The sequence below is a fragment of the Artibeus jamaicensis genome, unplaced genomic scaffold, assembly GCF_021234435.1.
Source record: "Artibeus jamaicensis isolate MK-2021 breed Jamaican fruit bat unplaced genomic scaffold, CSHL_Jam_final contig_475, whole genome shotgun sequence".
NCBI classification, from domain to species: Eukaryota; Metazoa; Chordata; class Mammalia; order Chiroptera; family Phyllostomidae; genus Artibeus; species Artibeus jamaicensis.
In genome coordinates this window covers 3701660-3722536 of record NW_026521852.1, presented here as the reverse complement: position 1 = coordinate 3722536, position 20877 = coordinate 3701660, and the positions used below count along the sequence as shown (strand labels likewise).

Here is a 20877-nt window from a genome sequence, read left to right as displayed (position 1 = left end):
AGAGAGTACCAAAAAAGTTGGACTCAAGAAGAAACACACCAAGGCATATCATAATTACATTAGCCAAAATTAAAATGAAGGAGAGAATCCTAGAAGCAGCAAGAGCTAAGGGGACAATCACCTACAAAGGAGTCCCCATCAGACTGTCAGCAGATTTCTCAAAAGAGACCTTACAGGCAAGAAGGGGCTGGAAAGAAATATTCCAAGTCATGAAATCTAAAGACCTACAACCAAGATTGCTCTATCCAGCAAAACTTTCATTTAGAATGGAAGGACAGATAAGGTGCTTCTCAGATAAGATCAAATTCAAGGAGTTCATCATCACCAAGCCCTTATTATATGAAATGTTAAAGGGACTTATCTAAGAAAAAGAAGTTAAAGAAACATGAACAGTGAAAGAACAACAAGCTCAAGTTATTAACAACCACACCTAAAACAAAAGCAAACTAAAAGGACAGCTAGATCAGGAGTGGAAACATAGAAATGAAGATCTCAAGGAGGGTTAGCAACAGGGGAGTGGGAGGAGGAGATGGGGGGAGAAGGTACAGAAAAATAAGTAGCATAGACAGTAGATAGAGAATAGATGGGGGGGGCAAGAATAGCATGGGAAATATAGAACCTAAAGGACTTGAGACACATGGACATAAACTAAAGGGGGGTAATGGTGGGGGTGGGGGGGCAGGGTGTGGGGGAATGAAGGGGGGAATAGAACAACTGTAACAGCATAATCAATTTAAAAAAATAAATTAAAAAAAAAAAAAAGCTCAGAGGCATGTGGTGGCTGGGGAACCAGCGGCACTTGGGTTTACTTGAGCATTAGGAGGCAGAGGGTAGAGGGGAAGAGGCTGGCAGAGCTGGCAGAAGCCAAGCCAGGGAAGCCACAGGCACCCAGGTGGCACCCTTCAGGAGGCAGCTGCGCAGCCTCAGGAGTCCCGGTGCAGCCTCAGCTTCCGGACTCTGCACTTTGTGGATTCTCTGGGCACTCCTGCTCCCGGGACCCTGGAGCCGACACAGTCAGTCACTCTGTCCCTGACATGAATGAGGGGCTACTGAGTATACGAGGCAGGTAACAGACCCACAGGGGGCTCTGCAAAAGCCAACTTGGACTGGCCTTAACTAGACAGAAGGTAAACTTACTGCAAAGCAAACTGCATGCCACATTCCAGTCACACCTTCTCCTACCCCATGGGCGTTGGAGGTCTAGGGGGGCCTACTCCTTCCATCCTGTGGAATAATCCAGGACTTGCAGCAGCCTCTTTTCTACAAGCCGTATATGAAGCAGTACAGACAACCTGAAAGCGGGGCCACAGCACTGGGCTCAGCCTAACTCTCCAGTGACCAGCCCCGTGGCTGCACGCACGCCACTAGCCCTTCCTGAGCTGTACTTGCCCCAGTGTGAAACAGTGATCACAACACACGGCCAGTCTAGCATGTAGCTTCCTCACAGGGGTGGCTCAAAGGACCCTGGACAAGCAAACACCATAAGGCAGGACGTAAAGGACTGCTGTTCAGATGTGAAACATGGCTGCTATTGCTCTGGAAAGAACTGTTGGTGAAGAGGAGCCTACATCCCTGGCTGGAAAATCAGGATACATCTCCTTTGAATCCAGGCAAGGTCTTTAGCTGTGGGAGGGCGGTGAAGGGAAAGGAAAGGGGACAGGAGCAGGAGCCTGGTGTCTTTATACAGCAGAATACTGGCAAGGCCGCGGTCATCAGGTCACACTCAGAAGGTTGCTTATTCCTTCAGCTTCTTTTTTAAAATTCTCACCTGAGGATATGGTTGTTGACTTGAGAGAGAGAGGAGGGGAAAGAGAGAAACATCAACGTGAGAGAAACATTGACTGGTTGCGTCCCGTATGGGTGAAAACTGGGGATGGAACCTTCCATCCCCAATTATGGGACAACACTCCAAGCAACTGAGCTTCACTGGCCAGGGCCCCAGTCTGAGGCTCTTGGAGATGTCCATCTTAGTCTGCGAGGCAGATGGATATGCAGACATGGAGCTCAGGTGAGGAGGTTCAGGCTACAGACTTTCACTTGGGTGTCACCTGAATGCATCTGGTAAGGGAAGCCACCCATGAGACGGCCTCAGGACAAGTGCCCAGTCAGAAGACAACACCTTGAACCAGAACATAAGGAACTCCAAGGTTTAAAGATGGAGAAAGGAAGGGTGACTCAGCAAAGAACACTTGGGAATTACCAGAAAAGCCAGGATTAAGAGAAGCCAAGGGAGAAGAAAGTGTCAGAAAGGAGGGAAAAATACTTCTGAGAACTAAAATAATGTTCCTTGCACTTAGCGACATGGAGAGCCGTCTCAGCAGAATGATGGGGGAGGAAGCAGACTGAAGCGGGGCATGGGAAGATGTGGGAGGTGCAGAAACTGAGAGAGCTCCAATAGTACAGCCAATTCTTTCAAGAAACTTGGCTTGAAGGGGAAAAGAGACAAGGTGGTGGCAGAAAGGGGAGCTGGACTGGAGGAAGGTTCTAGTCGCCGCTGTTGTTGAAGATGGGAGGCCTTGAGTGTGGCAGGAAGGATGTTCCTACGAAGCCTTCCGGAGGAGGGGCTGGTTCAGAGACAGGTGTGTGTGAGGGTCTGCTGAGGATGAGCTGAGGGAGTTCTGCCCGATGGCTTCTATTTCTCTGTGATGTAGGCGCGTCCCAGCTGAGAGCGAGGGCGGAGGTGGGGTTAGGGGAGGAAGGTGTGGAGAGCCAGGAGAGAGCCAACCAGAGGAATGTGGCAGGAACACCAAGCACTTTGGAAGGATAACTGGAGTTGGTGATGGCAAATTTTTAGAGGTACCCATCTGCTTTACTGTGTCTTTTTCTAAGAGGTTGGGTTATCTGGATAAAGGCAGAAAGAAGCAGACAGAGTGATTAATCCAGACCGGGACTTTGCCAGCCTCAGGCAATAAAAAGACAGAGGGTCACGAGAGTTTAGGGTATTGGCAGGAGAGCTCTTAAAATGACAGAACATGGACTCCATCTGGACTCAGAGAAGGAAGACAGAGGAAGGTAATGAATGGCAAGAAAGTAGAGGTACCGATGGGCCAAAGATCCTGATGAGGTTCAAGAGTGGCTGTGTGGGAGTTGACAGTCAGCAAGCTGGCAGACCAGGGGCCATCAGAAAGCAGGGACCTCTACTAGGTGATTTCCAGGTGACGGCAAGATCCAGGGAGCGAGTGGTTGAGGCGGGGAAGCTGTGAAGGGGCCAAAGGTCTGTGGGTAGGACGGGTTGCCCATGTGCTCTCTGGTCCCACCCAGGACAATGATGGACGTGGAAAGGGGAGGGTTTCTATGAGCAGATCCCAAAGGCTTCACCAAACCAGGGAGGTGGCTGGTGATGATAAGGGGTGGGGAAATGTAGTCTGATTTTATGAGATAGGTGAATAATAATCTCTTAGGGAAATTATATTCCATTTCACCTGAAGTACATTCTCCAGGGTGAAAGGTCAGGAACGAAAGTGGAAGGAGTCTTGAGAAGAGGCAACAGATAGAGCGCAGGGCCAGAAGTTAGGAGATTTATACCTAATCCTAATGACACTAACATGCTGTGTGACCTTGGGTGAGTGCTTTCCTCTTCCTGGGCCAGAAGTGTCTCATCAATAGAAATAAGTTGGAGGAATTGGTTAAGGTAGAGCTTCCCAGCTGACATTAGGGAGCCACAAATGGGTTACATGTGTGCCAAGATCGAGGTCCCCTTTGTCCTGGGTTGGAGTCCCCAAGCCATTGTCATGGCCTTTGTGTGCTATGATGTGAATGAGAAGGTGGGGAAGCAGTGAGCCAGACACTCTCCAGGCGCCCAGCCACTGCTGAAGTTCTGTTTGCCCATCTCTGGCGCTCTGTCTCAGGGAAGGCTGTGGGGAGGTAGATAGAAGAACAGACAGATTCCTGCTGCAGGCAGAAGTCCATCTGCTGGCAGAGAGGAAGACAAGTTTCCCGGTTCCCACTGGCTCCCCTTGCCTCCCTCTCGGCACCAGCCGAGGGAGCTGTGACCTGCTCAGGCGCCCAGGTGAAGGCAGGTGCCTCTGTTCCTCTTCTGCCTGTTGGGTGGTAGTTAATGGTGGCCCCTTGAAGCCTCAACAGCAGCTTATAAACATGGAGGAGCAGCCACCCACCGGCTCCTTCTTCCGCTATCCAGTCCTACAAACAGACTCAACATTTCGGAGGAGCCAGGCAGCGAGTCTCACTGCACAACACCCAGACAGAGGTTCGCAATGCAGAGCTTTCTCTTGGGATTAGCCACTTCTCAGACATCCATGGAAGATCCACTTACATGGGTGACCTTGGACCATCCTCTCCGCCACTAGCCCTCCTTGGCCTCCCTCTCTCTCTATCTCCTGTCAGATGCTATCCACTTAGAGAATGCACAGATAACCTAATTTTACCATAATCATGAAATATCAGGAAAGACCCAGCACCTGGCTCAGTACTTTGTACATAGTAGAAAGGCAATAAATATTTACTGAATAAATGAAGACTATTCTTGAATATTTTAAAAAGATAACCCTTTCAAGCCCACCAGAATTTTAAAAATAATTTATCATGTTGCTTGCATTTATTGGAGTAGATAATTAAAAGAGTACATTCAAAATTTTTTCACACTTATTGATGCCTACTATGTGCCAAGCATTTTGGAAGGGTGAGCTGGTTTCATTTTCACAAGCCGGTGAGATGGGGTATGTTAACCCCATTTTACAGATGGGCAAACTGAGGGTCAAAGAGAGGTTTGAAAGACGTGTCCAAGGTCATAGAGCTGGTAAAGCAGTGGCCACAGGATTGTAACCCAGGTGTCTCCAACTTTAAAGCCGGGGTTCTTTTTAGTCCCAGGCTGCCTCTTACAAGGGCATGCATGGAATGGAAGTAACCAAGACCGAAGCAAAGTGTGCAGGAAGGCTGCAGCAACAGACTGGCTGGGGCTCCTTCTCCTCCTGTGGAAGTAGTTGTGAGGTTGGGTAAACTTTGCTGAAGAAAACAGGAGAGTCGGGCCCTCGCTCACCTTTCCCCCGTTGATTGCTTAGCTGGCTCACCTACTACCTCCGCAGTCCGGCATTTCATGCAGTGCCACCTGCCTTGGTTTTCTGAGCCTGCAAGGGCCACAACGCTGCAAGAACCTCTCCTGTGGATACATGACCCCGCTCCCCTACCCATGAAGCAGAGCGACTACTGGGCCCAGGAGGTACCCCTTGTTCTCAGGGCCACAGGAGCAGGTAGTAGTGGCAGAAAACACGAGTGGTCTCATCTGCCACAGATGAACATGGCTGCCAGCACCTCCACATCTGTTTGCCTCTGACAGGTAGGCAGCTGTGCTCTACAGCTGTCTGTCCATCTGTCTCTTTCTCATGCTCCCCAGAGAGGAAGGACCTGAACCCGAAGCAGCAATCTTACTCCAGATATTAATCAGCAGGGAAGAGGAAGGGTGGATCAGGAAGACAATTGTACCTCTCTCTCCATCCAAAACTCGAACCCCCTCCCCACTTCCAGGCCCCTCTCACCGCCTCCTCCCCTCCTCACTACTCCCCTAGCTCTGCCTTCCGAGTGCTGCAAATTACCACACATGCCAATAAGTCATTAGAAACCAGGCCCGGCAAAAGTGGGGTTGCTATGGAGACCAAGACCAGGAGCTGGCAGCCCTGGGGGCCAGCCTGTGGCTCAGGTGTGCTGTGTGGGAGCTGGGAAGGTCAAAACAGCTGGCCAAGGGGAGATAACTATACACCATGGGCACCAGGCTCTGCTACCTCCTCTCCCTGCTTTCCCCAAGGCTCTGGTCCAACCCATTTGAAGCACGTTAGGCTGTGGAAGGGCAGGTACAGCCTGGGCCAGTGGGCCTAGCCCCCTCCCTTCACCACAGAGAAGGTGGCTTGGATAATGTCCACCAGGGGGCTAGCTTTAGGGACCAACCCCCAGGGGCCAAGGGCCAATGACAGCCCTTAACGACCTGAGCTGGTTGCCTGTGTTTGGAGGAAACCGAGGCCCAGTGAGGGGCTGAGGGCAGCACAGTACTCCAGCAACACTCTCTCAGCTTCCTGAATATGGAACTCACTTTGCTTCCGCATCACACTGAGCACAGTGCCTGGGCCCTGTAGGTCAAAACTCATACATCCACTTGCTGAAAATGGCCAAGAGAAGGTGGTCAAGCATCTGGAATTTCTGACAAAACAGCAGCAAGCTCTGGATGGGAGTCTTAGCTCTTCCATCTACTCAGTGTGTCCTCCCACAAAGCCACTTCCCTATGGGCCTTGGTTTCATCATCTGGAAAACAACTGGGATGTGTTTCAGGCACAATATATTCCTAACTGGGCTCTTAACCTGTTATGAAGCAACTCCTCAGAGCCAGGGGTCAGGAGGAGGCTGAGTCAGTGGGATTCTGGTTCACTTGCTTTGCTCCAGTTACAGAAGCCTATTAATTTCCTGTTGCTGATATAACATATGAGGTCTGTCTGGGAAAAGCCCTGCCACTGTTAATATAAGGAGAATAGTTTGCATGGCATCAGTGTAACCTAAGCCAAGAAGAGTGGACTGGAATGGGCATGCATGAACAATGACGACTTCACTGTACTAGTCTGTGGGGGTGGTAGATGCCATTGAGTGAGCATCTGTGCTGTGTGGCCACTGCACTCAAAATGACTGAGCAAGTAGAACGAGGAATCTGCATCAAATTTTACGTGAAGCTGAAACATTCCTCCGTGGAAACTATTTGGATGATTCAGAAGTCTGCAGCTACAGGCAAGTGGTGACTGGCAACTTTATCACGACAATATGCCCCTCATGCATCCCCTCTCGTGCAGAGTTTTTTTGAGAAACATCGAATCACCCAGGTGACTCAGCTCCCCCACAGTTCAGAATTGGTGCCCTGCAACTTCTGTTTTTTCCCAAAACTAAAATCACTTTTGGAGGGAAAGAGACTTCAGATCATCAATGAGATTCAGTAAAATACGACGGGGCAGCTGGTGACAATTGGGAGAACTGTGTGAGGTCCCAAGGTACTTACTTTGAAGGGGACTGAGGAGTCATTTTCCTATGTACAATGTCTCTTGTATCTTCTATCTTCAATAAATGTCTCTATTTTTCATAGTACATGGCTGGACACCTTCTGGACAGACCTCATATTACCACAAATTTAGTGGCTTAAAACAACACAGATATATCTTCCAGTGCAAAAATGAGTCTCACTGGGTTACAACCAAGGTGTCAGCAGTCCTGGGCTCCTTCGCAGAGGACCTGGGGAGAATCTGTTTCTTGGCTCTCCCTGCCTTCCAGAGGCCACCCAGATTTTTTGGCTCCTGGCTCCTTCTGTCTTCAAAGCCACCAGCGGCCCATTGAGTCTTTCTCACATCCCATTCCTCTGATGCTGACTTCTGCCTCCCTCTTCCACATTTAAAGAACCCTTGTGATGACACTGGGTCTACAGGATATTCCAGGACAATCTGTTCACTTTAAGGTCAGCTAATTAGCAAACTTAATTCCATCTGCCACCTTCATTCCCCTGGCCACATAACCGGACTTTTCATGGTTTCTGGACGAGTGCACAGACATCTTTAGGGGAGGGCATTATTCTGCCTACCACACGTGTGTTTTGAAAAATGGATCAATTTCTACAAATGTTTGAAAGCCACATGACCGAGGGCTCCCAGGTGCCATCGGTTTTAAAGTGCTATGACTTGGACCTCTTCTTTTCTCCCTGGGGGATCGTTCCCTGGAATTCAGCAGCAACCGTGGGGCCTGACCATCAAGTGTGAATGCTGCAGCCTCAGGCTGTTCCAGGGGGGTTGTGCACAGGGATGATTTCTGTCGACCGGAAGAGAGCTCTCCAGGGAGGAAAGACTGAGGGCAACCAAAGTCAGGTGGAGCTGTGTGTGCATGGGCGTGTGTCTCCATAGGTACAAGTGAATGATCTGTCCCATTAGGATGATTGCCGAGGCCACAACCCTGTTTTCCTTTGCCCCCCGCTCCCCATTACCCACCCCCATCCACTGGCACTGTACCTGCTGCGGAAGTCACACTGATTTAACTGACGGTTATAAAATGCAGATGCCATCCTTTCCTCCCATACCTTGACCTTCAACACTGTCCTCCTCCTAGATCCATCCAGAGGAGTCCCCAGGTTATTTGTGACAAACTCCAGAAACAGTATCAAGTTCAGAAAGCACAGGTTGTAGAATCTTCGTGCCAGTGCCTTTCCAGGACCACGGGGATCCCGTCTTGCGCTTGCAGCTGAGACAGGCTCCGACTCGCCCCGAGGGAGATGGTGGCCTCTCCTTCACCTCCCACACACCGGAGCCTCCGTAAGACGCCCTCTGCCGACTGTCTTGGACCCAGCAGGGCCGGGTAACAAAACCCTTATGAGAAAGGTTTCCTGGATATTAATCACAGCCCTTGTGTTTTATGGTTTTAGGCAAATTACTCACCCTCTTTTTTCCTTGGTATAAATGGCAGCTCACTCTGGCCCCTACCTCTATCATATGTCCCAAGGGAACCCAAAGGAGAAACGTGATGAGTAGGAGAAAGCTACTCTTCGGAGGACAGGCCCTGGGGAAACTGAGGGGAAAGGAATGAACAGTTTTTGAGCTTCTACTTTGTAGCAGGCACTTTACACGGATTAGCTCCTTTAATGTGGTGGTTGAGAACCAGGGCTCTGATGTCAGTAAGATTTGAGGCGAAACCCTGGCGCTGCCACTTGCCAGCTGTGTGTGCCTTGGGCAAGTTACTTAATCTTTCGCAGCTTTCGTTTCCTTAACTGCAAAGTGGAGGGAAATCATATCCACTTCACAGAGTTACCTGGATTAAATGAGATAAATGTAGTGACGCTTTCGGCACATCATAAGCACTCAACTTAATGTTAACTCTTATCATTAAAAACTCAAGGAAGCAGGTATTGTTCGCCCTGGTTTGTAGATGGGAAAACTGAGGCTCAGAGAGTTTCAGTAAGACACCCAATGGAGTGTGGGTAAGGAACAGGGACTCTGACCCACTCCCAGCAGACTCCGGTTTCTGCAGATTGTGAGTTTAGGCTTGCGTCTTAGAGACCGTGCCCGCAGCCTCTGGGTAGAGTTGGGGGCCCTCCTTTCTCTGGCTGCCAGGGCCCAGACGAAGGAAGAATCTGTTTAGCAGAAAGGGTTGCACATGAGGCTCTTGGCTCCTGCCCTTGGGCTGGGCACGGGGTGGAGGCAGGGTGGGGGTGGGGGGAGTGAGGCGCCACTGAGAAGCCCCACTCCACTCTAGGGCATTCTCGCTACAGGTCAGAAGTAAGCCAAACCCCAAGACCCAAGACCCAAACAGCCTCTCTCCAGGGGAAGAACAGACTCAGCCCTTATGGGGAAATGCCTACTCATTTTGATACAATGTTACCATATTTTGCAGTATATAATGCATACCCATGTTTTTGGCCCAAACTTAGGGAAAAAACTTTCATTTTAACTTTTTTTTTTCATTTCAACTTTTTAATTCGATTATTTATTTATATTTAGACACAAAATTGATTGTTGTACTTTAGGGTATTATTTTGCATATGGATATCATTATTGCTTTCTAGAATTACACTTTTAATGCCTCAGCATAAATAAAATAATTCAGAAATTTAATATAGATTTGGAATTAGTACTATCCAGGTATAATGCATGTCCTTATTTTTCCTAGAAAATTTGGGCACAAAAGTGCACATCATACACAGCAAAATACAGTATTTCCAGTTCACTGTATATGAAACAAATTGGAATGTTGTAGGACAGGGGTCCTCAACCCCCGGGGCCATGGACTGGTACCTGTCCGGGCCTGTTAGGAACCAGGCCACACAGCAGCAGGTGAGCTTGAATGTAATGCACTTCAATCATCCCAAAACCATCCCCACCACCCTGGCCCGTGGAAAAACTGTCCTCCACAAGACCAGTCCCTGGTGTCAAAATGTGGGGAGCCGCTGTGGTAGGAGTAACCTACCTGACAGAAGCCAGGTCAGTGAGAGGAGGGAAGAACAGAAGCCAGTGTGGGCTGGGTGGGGAGTGGAGTTTATGGGGCAGCAGAGACTCGGGCCCAACGTGGGCAGGCCCAGGGGCTGGTAGACGACAACTGGTTAGGGGAAGGCAGATCTCAGAAAGCACTGGAAAGCTGGGATGGGGACCTTCTCCAAGAAAGACAAAGTCAAAAAACAGAGCTCAGTGGCCTGAGAGAAAGCAAGGATTCAGGACAATGGGTTTTCATTCTCTAAAGCAGGCGTGTCAAACTCATTTTCACTGGGGGCCACATCAGCCTTGTGGTTGCCTTCAAAGGGCTGAATGTAATTTTAGGACTGTTTAAACATAACTACTCCTTTACAGCTAAGTGAGAGCTCAGCGCTGCCGCCAGGAACAAACAAGGTGCCGGCCTGGACAGAACGAGGTGGAGGCCGGATTCGGCCGCCAGCCTCGTGTTTGCCACCTGTGCTCTAAAGAGAGGGCTGCTCTCCTGTCCAGAGAGAACAAAGGGGACATGAGAAACCCGAAGGTGGGGACTCCCCCAGAGACAAAAACTGCTCCCCACCCATGTGCCCCCTCCATTTGGCCGCCCTTCTCCCATTCCCACCCCCAGGAGCTGCTAGCTCCCTTCTCCAGAACCCTCCCCTCTGCAGATCCAAATGCTACCTCGTTTTCCAGGCCCCAGTCGGCAGCACCCCTTCGAGGCAGTGTTCCCTCTGTACTCCCACACAGCTCGCAGTTCTGATAACATTTATAGTCTAAACCACACAGTTTAGCACTTGGTTTTAAATACTGTCTGGTATTAATTCCTTGTTATTTCTTGGGAGTGTAAGTTTTGCCTCCCCAACGAATCTGTAGATTTCCTTACTAATAAAGGCTATGACTAATAAAGACTATGACACAAGTCATAGTCTTTGTGTTCTCCCTGACCCCATGCCCCACGCTAGGACAGTGCTCAAATAGTAGCCAAGGGTGGGGGCCATGAGTACTAACTGACTAACTTAGCTTCACGGGCTGGAGAACATCCTGGCTGGTACAATGCTGCAATGGATGGCCAAAATCCCGGGGTGTTAAAAGGTCAGATCATGCGATGTCCTGCCCCCAAACCTGCAAGTCTCCACCTTACTCTGAGGAAAGACCAGTCCTCACTCCAGCTCCAGGACTTCCCAAGATCTGGCCTCCTCAGACCCACCAGGCACCGCCCTGCCTCTGAGCCCTTGTGCCTACTGTTCCCTTCACCACTTTGCAGCCACTTCCTCTTTACTCAAGTCACCTTCTCAGTGAGGTCTTCCTGGACCACCCTGTACAAAATTACAAACTCTCCTCTTCCAAATATATCCTCTCCTGTCCCCTTCCCTTGTCTAATTTTTCTCTTTAGCACTTGCCACTCCCTAATATTCTTTTAATTGTACTGTCTCCCGAATCGGGTATAAAGTCCATGAGGGCAGAAATCTCTGGTTGCTGGTTGCTTTCGCACTGTTTTCTACACCAGCAGCCAGGCACTAATGCTTTAAAAAGTACTTGGTAAATGAAGAGATTCTAGCCCCACTCTGTGCCTGATATAGCTGAAGCATGGTTCTGCAGAGATGGGCAATGGACAGGAAAATTCTGTAGCTCCCTCCCAGATGCGGGATTTTATCCTTTCACCCTTGGCCCAGGGCACCTTCTGAAGTTCAGGGGCCTGGAGCTGTGTGAGTCCCAGCTACCTCCATCCCACTGGCAGGTCTGTCCAAAAGTAGGAGAGGGAGGGGTTGGTTGTCAAGGCCCTCTCCTCCCCCTGCACAGTTTGCCCACTGGCTGCCCCTCTGTGAGCGCTCCATTGCCTGGCACCGCCACCTCTGCCTGCCCAGGCCAAAGACAGTCGCTTTCATCCCCTACCTTTAAATGCTCATTTTGGGAACACTTTATAGAGGAACATAGCCTCTCCTGCCTTTCTCATCTCTTCCTTCCGTTCCCCCTCCCTGAAAGGATCAGTTAAGACAGACCCACTTTTATAGGAGAAACCAAGCTGGTTGCCTCACTATTGCCGCTCCTTCTTCCCTATGCTTTTTCCTAAAGGATTTGCCTTGTGAGTTTGTAGATATGAACAACTGTACTTGTTCTTCCCAAGACAGGAGGCTGCCTTGTTAGAGACACCGCACTGACAGCACCATTTGCGAGCCATCCCCCCTAATTTCCTGAATCAGGGTCTGTGCCCAACCTTACATCTCTCAGAGGTCACCCCTGCACTGGTCCCGCCATTGGGGTCATGGTGACCGATTCTTAGGGTCCAGCTCCTCTGGAGGTCCCTGCGTGGTCCCTGATGCACTTGAATGAGGCAGAAGGAAGCAATGTTAGTTCTTGAGGAGTCGTGACCTGGGGGAGCAGGAGGAAGAGGGGATACCCTTTCTGAAGGTCCCCCAAAGTGGACAGGCAGCCCCTGGCTTGGACAGGACTTGGGGAGCTTCTTACTGTAGGGAGGGAGGAGAATGGACTGGATGGCCCCAGAGCACCCTCTAGGCCCAAGGACTGGTTAAGGAGCAAGAACACTTGGTCAGAAAGAAGGTTAAATCCTCTGATTTTTTTTTTTCTAGTAATGTCTTTGAGTAAGTTACTGAACCTCTCTGAGTCTCTGTTCCTTCGAGTTTAAATTAGAGGTAATAAGAGCACCTACCTAATAGGGGTATGTTTTTGGATTTCGTGGGATAATGTAGGTAAAGCCCTTGACACAGTGTCTACCACATAGTAAGTGCTCAATAAATGCTGGCTGCTGTAATTAGTGCCATTACAATGTGAGAGATGGAGGGTGAGAAACGGTTATTGCCTCAGGAACTCTCTGCCTGCTCTTCATCTTGGAACTCATTTCGGGTCCATCAAACACTGAGCAGCAGGGAAGGTGCGGGTGGAAGAAATGTGTGGAGACGCACTAAATTCTGAACCAAACCTGGTTCAGCTCACCTCTGAATAGGCAGCTCCCTCAGCCCAAGGTGTCTGCTGGGTCCCTAGGAAGTGCAAGAAGCCAGAGGACAAGGGCCACAGCTGCTCTGGGTTTGCAGCAGAGACTGCTTGCTGGCTCAGAACATTAAGGAAGCCATAGTCGTGAAACCAATCCCAGCAGGGATGCCTTAGGTCCCTTGGCCCAAGGACAACTGTTCTAGGCCGGGCAGTGTGGGGATGTTCTGGGTGACCTGTCAGCCCCACTGGAAGCTCAGCTTTAAGCATTGGAAACAGAGGCTGAGGTGGGACATGCGCAAGGTGTTCCTGAAATTTATAGAAGGCAACACATACACAGTGTGGCACCCTTTCACATGCAAATCCTGTGCCCCGGACACTGGTGCCACGGGGCACCAGTGTCCCCGGGCCCGTTACCTCTGCTGGGTTGACTCCTTTTCAAGCCCTGCCCCCAATATTATGTGCTTTGAGAGCCATTCCCTCATCTGCAGGCAGAGGCAGTCACCTCCTCAGCTGCTTGTCCCTGAACTATAGCGCTTGTTTCATGATTGTGACACTGACTCTCCCACTGGACAATAACAGTAATAATATGCTTACATAGCACTTACCGTGCCAGGCACTGTCCTAAGCTCGTTACCTGTATTAACTCATTGAATCCTTACGACAGCTCTATGGAGCAGGAAACAGAGGCACAGAGAGCTCAGACGGCCAGGCCAGGGTCACTCAGCTGTAAGTGGTGAAGCCTGGATCCAAGCCCCCGTGCGCCATTCCAGGATCTCTGCTCTCACTGTGAATTCCTGGAAGGCAGGGGCAACATCTGATTTGTCTCTTTGCCTCTAGCCTCTAGCACAGGTCTGAGCACACAGTAGGTGCTTAGAAAAGATGGGTTGATTGCCTTCATAACGCTAATCTGGTGACCATTCTGACCTCTGAACTGGAGGACTGAGAAAAGTACAGGGAAGTACAGGGCACAGGTGTGGTTCTTACTCCCCCTCTCAGCAATCCCACCGCACGCTGCTGTCTGTCCTATCTGCTTATGTCTTTGCTTGCAGGCCTCGTGCCTTCTGTTTTTTGTTCCTCAGTTTACCTTCTGTCTTTGTCCTCCACCGGTCTTGTTCCTGGGCACTCTCCCCCTTTCCTGCCCCATCCGTCCTCCAGCCATTGCCCTCGCTCTTGCCCTTCCCTTTAGTTCTTGCAGGCTTGAGTGCCTCCCACCCCATTCTTTGTCTTAGAGTCGTTTATAGAGTCCAGGCTTGCCCAAGAGGCACTAACTCATGAGACTGGCCACAGACGAGCTCCCACCTCCTGACCCTCAGTGAAAACAGCAATTTCCCATCAACTCCACCTGGATGCAGGGTGGTGGTGTGGAGCAGGGGTTACCTGCCTACAGCTTGTGGTACATCTCTGTAACATCAGGAAGACCAAGGCCCTCCCTGCCTTCCCTCTCAGGGTCCCATCTCCTCCAGGAAGCCTTCCCTGATCACTTGGGAAAGCTTATTCATACAAGTGTTCAGCAAATCCTTATATATCCTCATATTCTAAGTGAGAAGCCAAGGCACGCTTTTGAAAAATTCAATTAAACTGTAATCTTCAGATAACTATACAACTTACCAGGTGTCACAGACACCACAGGGGCAAGATGAACTGCAGACAATCAGTGATGTCAAAACACAGACCTGTGTGACCTGAGGCAAGTGGCCGATCCTCTCTGGCCCTCCATTTCCTTAGCTACAAAGCAGGGGATAGTAATCCAGGCCTTAGAAGGTTGTCAGGAGGATTGAATGAGATAATCTTTGTGCGGCTCTGGACAGACTGGTGCTTAGTAGGTGCTCAACGACAAAGCTGTGTCTGTCTCCCTGTTGTGTCTAAAGCACTGGACTTCTACTCAGCCCTCCCAGAAAAGAGGTGGATGTGAACCGACCCACCCTTTTGGGTCAGAAATGTCTTAAGGACAGGATGGCCCTGGTCTGTAAACTTTGTGGGACCTGGTATCTGGTAAGGAGATGGGCCTGTCATGTTACAGGTTACCCAATGTGGTGATGGTAACTCACTAGGACTGTTCGCATTCCCATCCCTGCCGCCAAGCAGTGGGGTCTTTGAAAGAGCCTGTGGGCACAGACTAATCAGCTGGGAAGTCCAGAGACAAGTTTACTTCTGCCCTGAGACATGGGAGTTTGTTTAATTGCTGTATCCTCAGCTCCTAAAATAGTGCTAGGCACATAGTAGGTGCTCAATAAGTTGTTAAATAAAGGAATTTTGTTTAAAAAGCAATGGATTTTCTTTTTCCTTTCAAATAGAAAAAAAAAAGGGTAGCAGGGGCAATGGCGGGGTACAGGAGACATGCCAGGGAAATGCAGCTGCCAGGCCCACCGGCCCTGGCCCCTCCTCTGCAGAGGGTATTCAGCACAGCCAACAGCGCACGCGTTTCCATGTCGGGGTGTCTGGAGCAGAACGCAGGCCTGGCTGCACTTTTACAGAAGAGAAAGGGTGCTAAGGTGGCCGAGGAGACCTGGGAGGGATGGAGGGGGAGAGGGAGAGAGGAAGGGAGAAAGAAGGCTTAGAGAAAAGGGGGGTGAAAGAGAGGGAAAGTGCTGTGAGGAGAAAAAGAGATGAAGAAATGCTGGAGGGAAGAGAGTGAAGAGTAAAGGAGAAAAAGGAGGAGGGAGGTTGGGGGACATGGGGGGGATGCGGAGGAACTACAGGGAGTTACAGAGGAAACCTGTCTCAGTCTGATTGGAATCTGTCCTAGCAGACCTCCAAGTTCTCACTGCCATTCGGTATCTCCTTTGGGTTAGACTGTGTTGGGGGGATGGTGTAGGTTTGGGGGTACTCTTAGACACCAGATACCTGCTGACCCTAGGCCAGTCTCAATCCCTGGAGCACTGTGGTCTTTAGTTCCACACTTTCCAGAGGGACTCCCTAGGCAGAAAGGAGGAGACTCAGGGCGAGCCAGCTCAGGGGGAGGCAAAGGGCCTGGAAGGCTCGGAGCCCTAGTTGTGCCCTTCTCGCTCCATCTTTTCCCCACAGCAGCACCTGGTCAGCCAGGAAAGTGGGTCAGGCCTCCCACATGTGACTTTTTTTTCTGATAACAACAGGACCCAAAAGCAAGGGGGCCTCAGTGCTTTGTACACAGCTTTGCCCAGCCCATGCCCAGTGCTCCTTGCTGGAGGGACCTTTAAGGAGCAGTGGAAGTGGAAGGGGATCCTGGCCCTCTCCTGCACTGGGCCAGAGCCTATCTCGGTCTGGTGGGGAAGGGGGAGCCTGCCCTGTGCCTGGGTTTGTGAGAAGACCCAGATCTCTCAGTGACGGTGAACAAGCTGGCAGGGAGCATCCTCTGTGCTCCAGACCTGGGGAGGCAGTTCTTTCTACTACCGACCTCCTGGAATCCTCAAGCAGAGGGTCTGTCCAGTTCTACCCCACCACTGAGCGCTGTGCCCGGCCCACCCCTTCCGACCCAGTCCTGCCATTTGAAGCTGCGTTGGTTCCAACAGATGGGAGCTGCGGCAGCCTGACGAACAGAGCACAAAGCCCAGCTGACATTTTCCTTCCTTTCATTTGATGGGGGTGGAAGAAAACGGGGGACGCACAGCAACACCCCCAGGGGTCGGGTCTCTCGCACCTTTACCTTAGCTCAGCCCCCGTCACCGGCACCTCCTCGCTGGCTCAGCAGCCAGACCCTGCGCCGCCCTTGGTTGCAGGACAGACGGACCACCTGTGGCTGGCCAACCCCTCCTGTCTCCTGGAGGCTGGTGGGCGCAGCAGAGGGGTTCTCCCGGCGCCGCGTCCACTCTCAGAGCCCCCAGGCTGAGCCCAGGGCCAGCCCATCCCCCAACCCAAAAGTCCCATCCCAGGCTGCGGACGGACCCTTGCCAGCCCGGGAGGCGCCTGGCTCCCGGTTCCAGATACTTCTCACAGACACCAAGGCCATCTTGATCCTCCGCACGGACGCCGGAGCTCCAAGGAAGGAAAGTCTCCGCGGTTCTGGAGCGCTGCCACCCCGCTGCCAGCCCCTGTTGCGCCCTCCCTAACCTCTCAGTCACCTATCGGCTCCCCGACATCTCAGGGCCCCGCTCTCCCCAGCAACAGTTTGGGGCGGGTCGGGCCCCTCGGGGTGGATTACAGCCCAGATGCCGCCTCGCCCTCCGCCTCGGGTGCAGCCCGCGCAGTTGGCCACCTTCTTTACATTCTCCAGCACCCCCTCCCTTGGCGCTCCAGGCTGCCTCCCTCCCCGAGTCACCAGCTCCCCTGCAGGCAGCTCAGCTGCGCCTGCGGCCGTCCTCCCCCGGCTCCCGCCAGGTCCCCACCGCCGCGCCAGCGGGCCCAGCGCCGCCCGGCATTAGCCCTGAGCCGCACACTCACCCTGCGGCCGCGGTCCGGGTCCCGGGGCCGCCGCGCCGCTCCGGTGCAGCCCGGGCTGAGCTGGGGAACCTGAGCTGGGCTCTTCTTCCTTGTGCCGCCCGCCCAGGCCGAGGGGGCTCCAGAGCGCCTTCCCGCCGAGGAGTTGTCCTGGGAGTGGTGCTTGGGCAGAGTTGGGGAGGGCGACCGCCGAACAACGATCCGCGCATCCGCGCGTCCGCGCCCCGCGCCCGGGGGCTCTGCGCGGCCCTTCACAATCGTGGCTGGAGGCTGCGGGCTTGAGTCGGGGGCTCCCACCGCGCGCCGCGCGGCCAAGTCCGCCCAGGAGGCCCCCGCGGCGCCCCGCGCCCCTCCTCCTGGCTCGCTCGCCCTCCTCACTCGCTTTTCTGCTGTTCTCCCAACCTCCCCAGCCCACTCCGGTCGCCGCCTCCCCCTCTGCATGCCACGCCGCCCCCTTTCAGTCCCGCTGCCATTTTAACTCCTGAGTGGCCAGACTCACCTTCTCCCTAAACACACATTCGCACCCGGAGGAGGAGTTGGGTGGGGCCAGCGGTGTTCTTGTGCCTTAGATGAAAGGCTTGGACGAAAGAAGTAGGTGTGGGGGCCTGGGTCTGAGAGGAGAAGGAGGTGGCTCTTCTGATATTGCCTCTTACTCTCTTACAAAGGCCAATAGGGTCTACTCTTCCGAAGTTAAAGGGGACAAAGGAATTCAAAGGGTGGGCTAGAATTTGTTCAGTGGACACAAGCACCTCTTAAAGAATGGAGTCAATACCCAGAGTTCTCCTCGCGCTTTTCCAGCATTGCCCCCTGAGCAGGTTCCCACACCTTGGAACATCCCACCCTGGCCCTTAGCAAAGGATGTCATCTGCTTAGTGCTAGGAGCTGACAAGTGCTCTAGGTTCCGGGCTTCGGGGAAGCGCCCACCTTGCAGGCTGGGTGTTATGGACGCTGGGAAGGAGAGTAGGAGCCAAACCATGATGAAGGTGGGTTCTGAGCTGCTTCCTGGTGGCTTAGGAAGGCTAGATACCCAGCGGTTCCACTGCTGGGAATATATCCCAGGAATCCAGAAACACCAGTTCAAAAGAATGTAGGCACCCCTACAATAGCCGGATGTTGGAAATGGCCTGAGTGCTCACCAGTAGATGACTGGATTAAAATACTGTGATTTTTTACACAATAGTATTCCATTTACACAATGAAATTGCATATACACATGGAGCAGAAAGAAAGAAGGACCTCCTACCCTTTGTGACAGCAGGGGTGGAACTGGAGAACATTATGTGAAGTGAAGTAAGCCAGTAGGTGAAAGGCAAATACCATATGATCTCACTTATAAGAGGAATATATTGAACAAAATAAACTAACAAGCAACATGGAAACAGGGAACAGATTGACAGCTGCCAGAGGAAAGTGGGGTGGGAGGGAGTGGTGGAAAGAGGGGGAGGGGATTAGTCAAAGAAAGTGTATGAATGACCCAAGGACATGGGCAACATGTAGGGGTTAACTGTGGGAGCGGGAGTCGGGGGTGGGCTGGGATGGGCAGAGGAGAGCAAAGAAAGGGGAAACGCTAAAGAAAAAAAATTAAGTAGAAAAAAAAGAAAAGAAAGGCTGGATCCCTACCACTAGTCTGGGCTTAGGAGAGTGGGTCTCCTGCTGGAGCAAAGGCTGAAGGCCCATGCCTAAGAGGGCCTTCCGCCTGGACCACTCAGAATGGACATAACAAGCTCAGCTCCAAGACAGGACGCACCCGCTGATGAGTCTTGACCAGAGGCTGCAGAACACGAGAGGGACGTAGGTGGGATGGAATCCAAGGTACGGGGAGTCCTTTGAGCAGGGCATCCCGGATGTCTTCCTTCGTCCAGGGCTTGAGCTCAGTGCCTCTGGCGAGGTAAGCTCTGGACAGAACAAGGACAGAGTTTTCTGGCTCTGTCTTTTCCAAGGGCACAGCTGGTGGTGACTCCATGCCTAGAGGCTTTTATAAAGTTGCCTTGAAAACATCTGCTCTCTATGCACGGAGAGGGTTCTCACTTCATGCATTCAATAGCGTGCATTATATGCCCCTTGTACCTCTGGAGCCACCCCCATGCCACCACCCTCCAGCCCTGCTGTGGAGTATAAAGCCATCCTGACCTAGGGTTATTCATGGAAGGTTTTATGGGGGAGTTGAGATTTAAGCTGCATCCAGATGGAGGGATAGGATTTGAACTGGCAGAGAAAACACAGACCAGCAAAGGCAGGAAAGCGGAGACGAGCAGAGCGGAATGGGTTGTCTGGGGTACAGCAGGGAGGGAATGTACAGAGCTACTGTTGGATGCTGTGCTTTTTCACGGCTCTCATTGTATCCTCTGAGCTGACTCTTACCCCACTGAACAGACAAAAGGATGCAGGTTCAAAGAGTTTAAAACCTGCCATTAGAATTTGAACTCTCTTTGAACTCACAGTGTCCTTGCTCTGACACCTCATTGGATATGCAGAGTGGAGCAGCTGATGGAGAGTCTGGGTTGCCAGGCTGAGCAGTTTGGCTCGTGCGCACATGTGATCTGGGATGAAAGAGTCAGGAAGATGGGAGGCTAGTGAGGAGGCTGTTGTAGGAAGGAAGGGGCGGGGAGTGGTGAGAATAGACAGCAATGGGCCTTTGTAAGGAAGACCTAGCAGAACTTTGACACTGAAGGGGGTCGAAACTTGACTCCAAGCTTTTGAGTGTGCTTGGGTCCCTTGTCAGTTCAGTAGACCCACCTCAGCAACTTGAAGGCCAACGTGACTGTAGATAGACTGATTGTGAAAAGGAGGAAATGTTACCAGTCCTTTTCCAGCTCAAGAGTCTGAACTCTCTCTTACTCCAGTGCCTCCGCATCCAGGGCCTAGTGTGTATCTTAGTGTACCTTAGCTCCCAGGCAGCGAGCTTCCAGAGGGCTAAGACTGTCCCACACAGCATTGAGTCAAGGCTAGTACCTTACAGTAGGTACTCCGTACCTGATTATTGAAGAATAAGTGGGGTAAAAGCAAGTAATACTTGCCAAGTGGGTGGTTCCTACGTGACAGACCTTGTAAGGCACACGCAGGGTAAGGGCTCAGAGAATTGCATTGCCCATGGGGAGAGAAAAGGGAAGCCTTCTCTTGAGCTGACTCCAAATCTCTTACAACTTACAACCCAATGGGACTGAGGAAAGTATATAGATTTGAGAACCAGAGATTTGAAACTCTGCTTATACTTCCTCTGTGTTGCTTTGGGAAAAGTGCTTAACTTTCTGAGCTCCAGTTCTTTCTCATGTAATAATATTAATTCAAGTAATAGCGGGTAATACATGTTGAACATATACGACGTGTAAGGCATGGTGCTAATCACATTTAAGCAAGAGCCCACTAAAAATTTCACTAACCCGCACTGGTCGGTGTGGCGCAGTGGATTGAGTGCCAGCCTGTGAACCAGAGGGTCACCAGTTTGATTCCCAGTCAGGGCACATGCGTGGGTTGCCAGCTGGGTCCCCAGTTTGGGGTATGTGAGAGGCAAGTGATCGATGTATCTCTTACACATTGATGTTTCTCTCCCTCTCTCCCTCCCTTCCCTTCTGTATAAAAGTAAATAAATAAAATGTAAAAGAAAAAATTTCACCCACCCTAGGACTCTGATAGGAGAAGAAACAGT

The 20877-nt window shown here is 51.4% G+C and overlaps 1 protein-coding gene across 2 annotated transcripts in view; it reads right to left on the bottom strand.

The window, feature by feature from the left end:
- LRRN2 (leucine rich repeat neuronal 2) overlaps window positions 1-17625 on the bottom strand; it is an 81513-nt gene extending 63888 nt beyond the window's left edge. For both annotated transcript variants that reach the window (XM_037155417.2, XM_037155416.2), the window contains exon 1: window positions 17235-17625. The gene's annotated coding sequence lies outside the window, so the exon portion shown is untranslated. The remainder of the gene's footprint in view (window positions 1-17234) is intronic.
- Between the last annotated feature and the right edge of the window lie 3252 nt (window positions 17626-20877).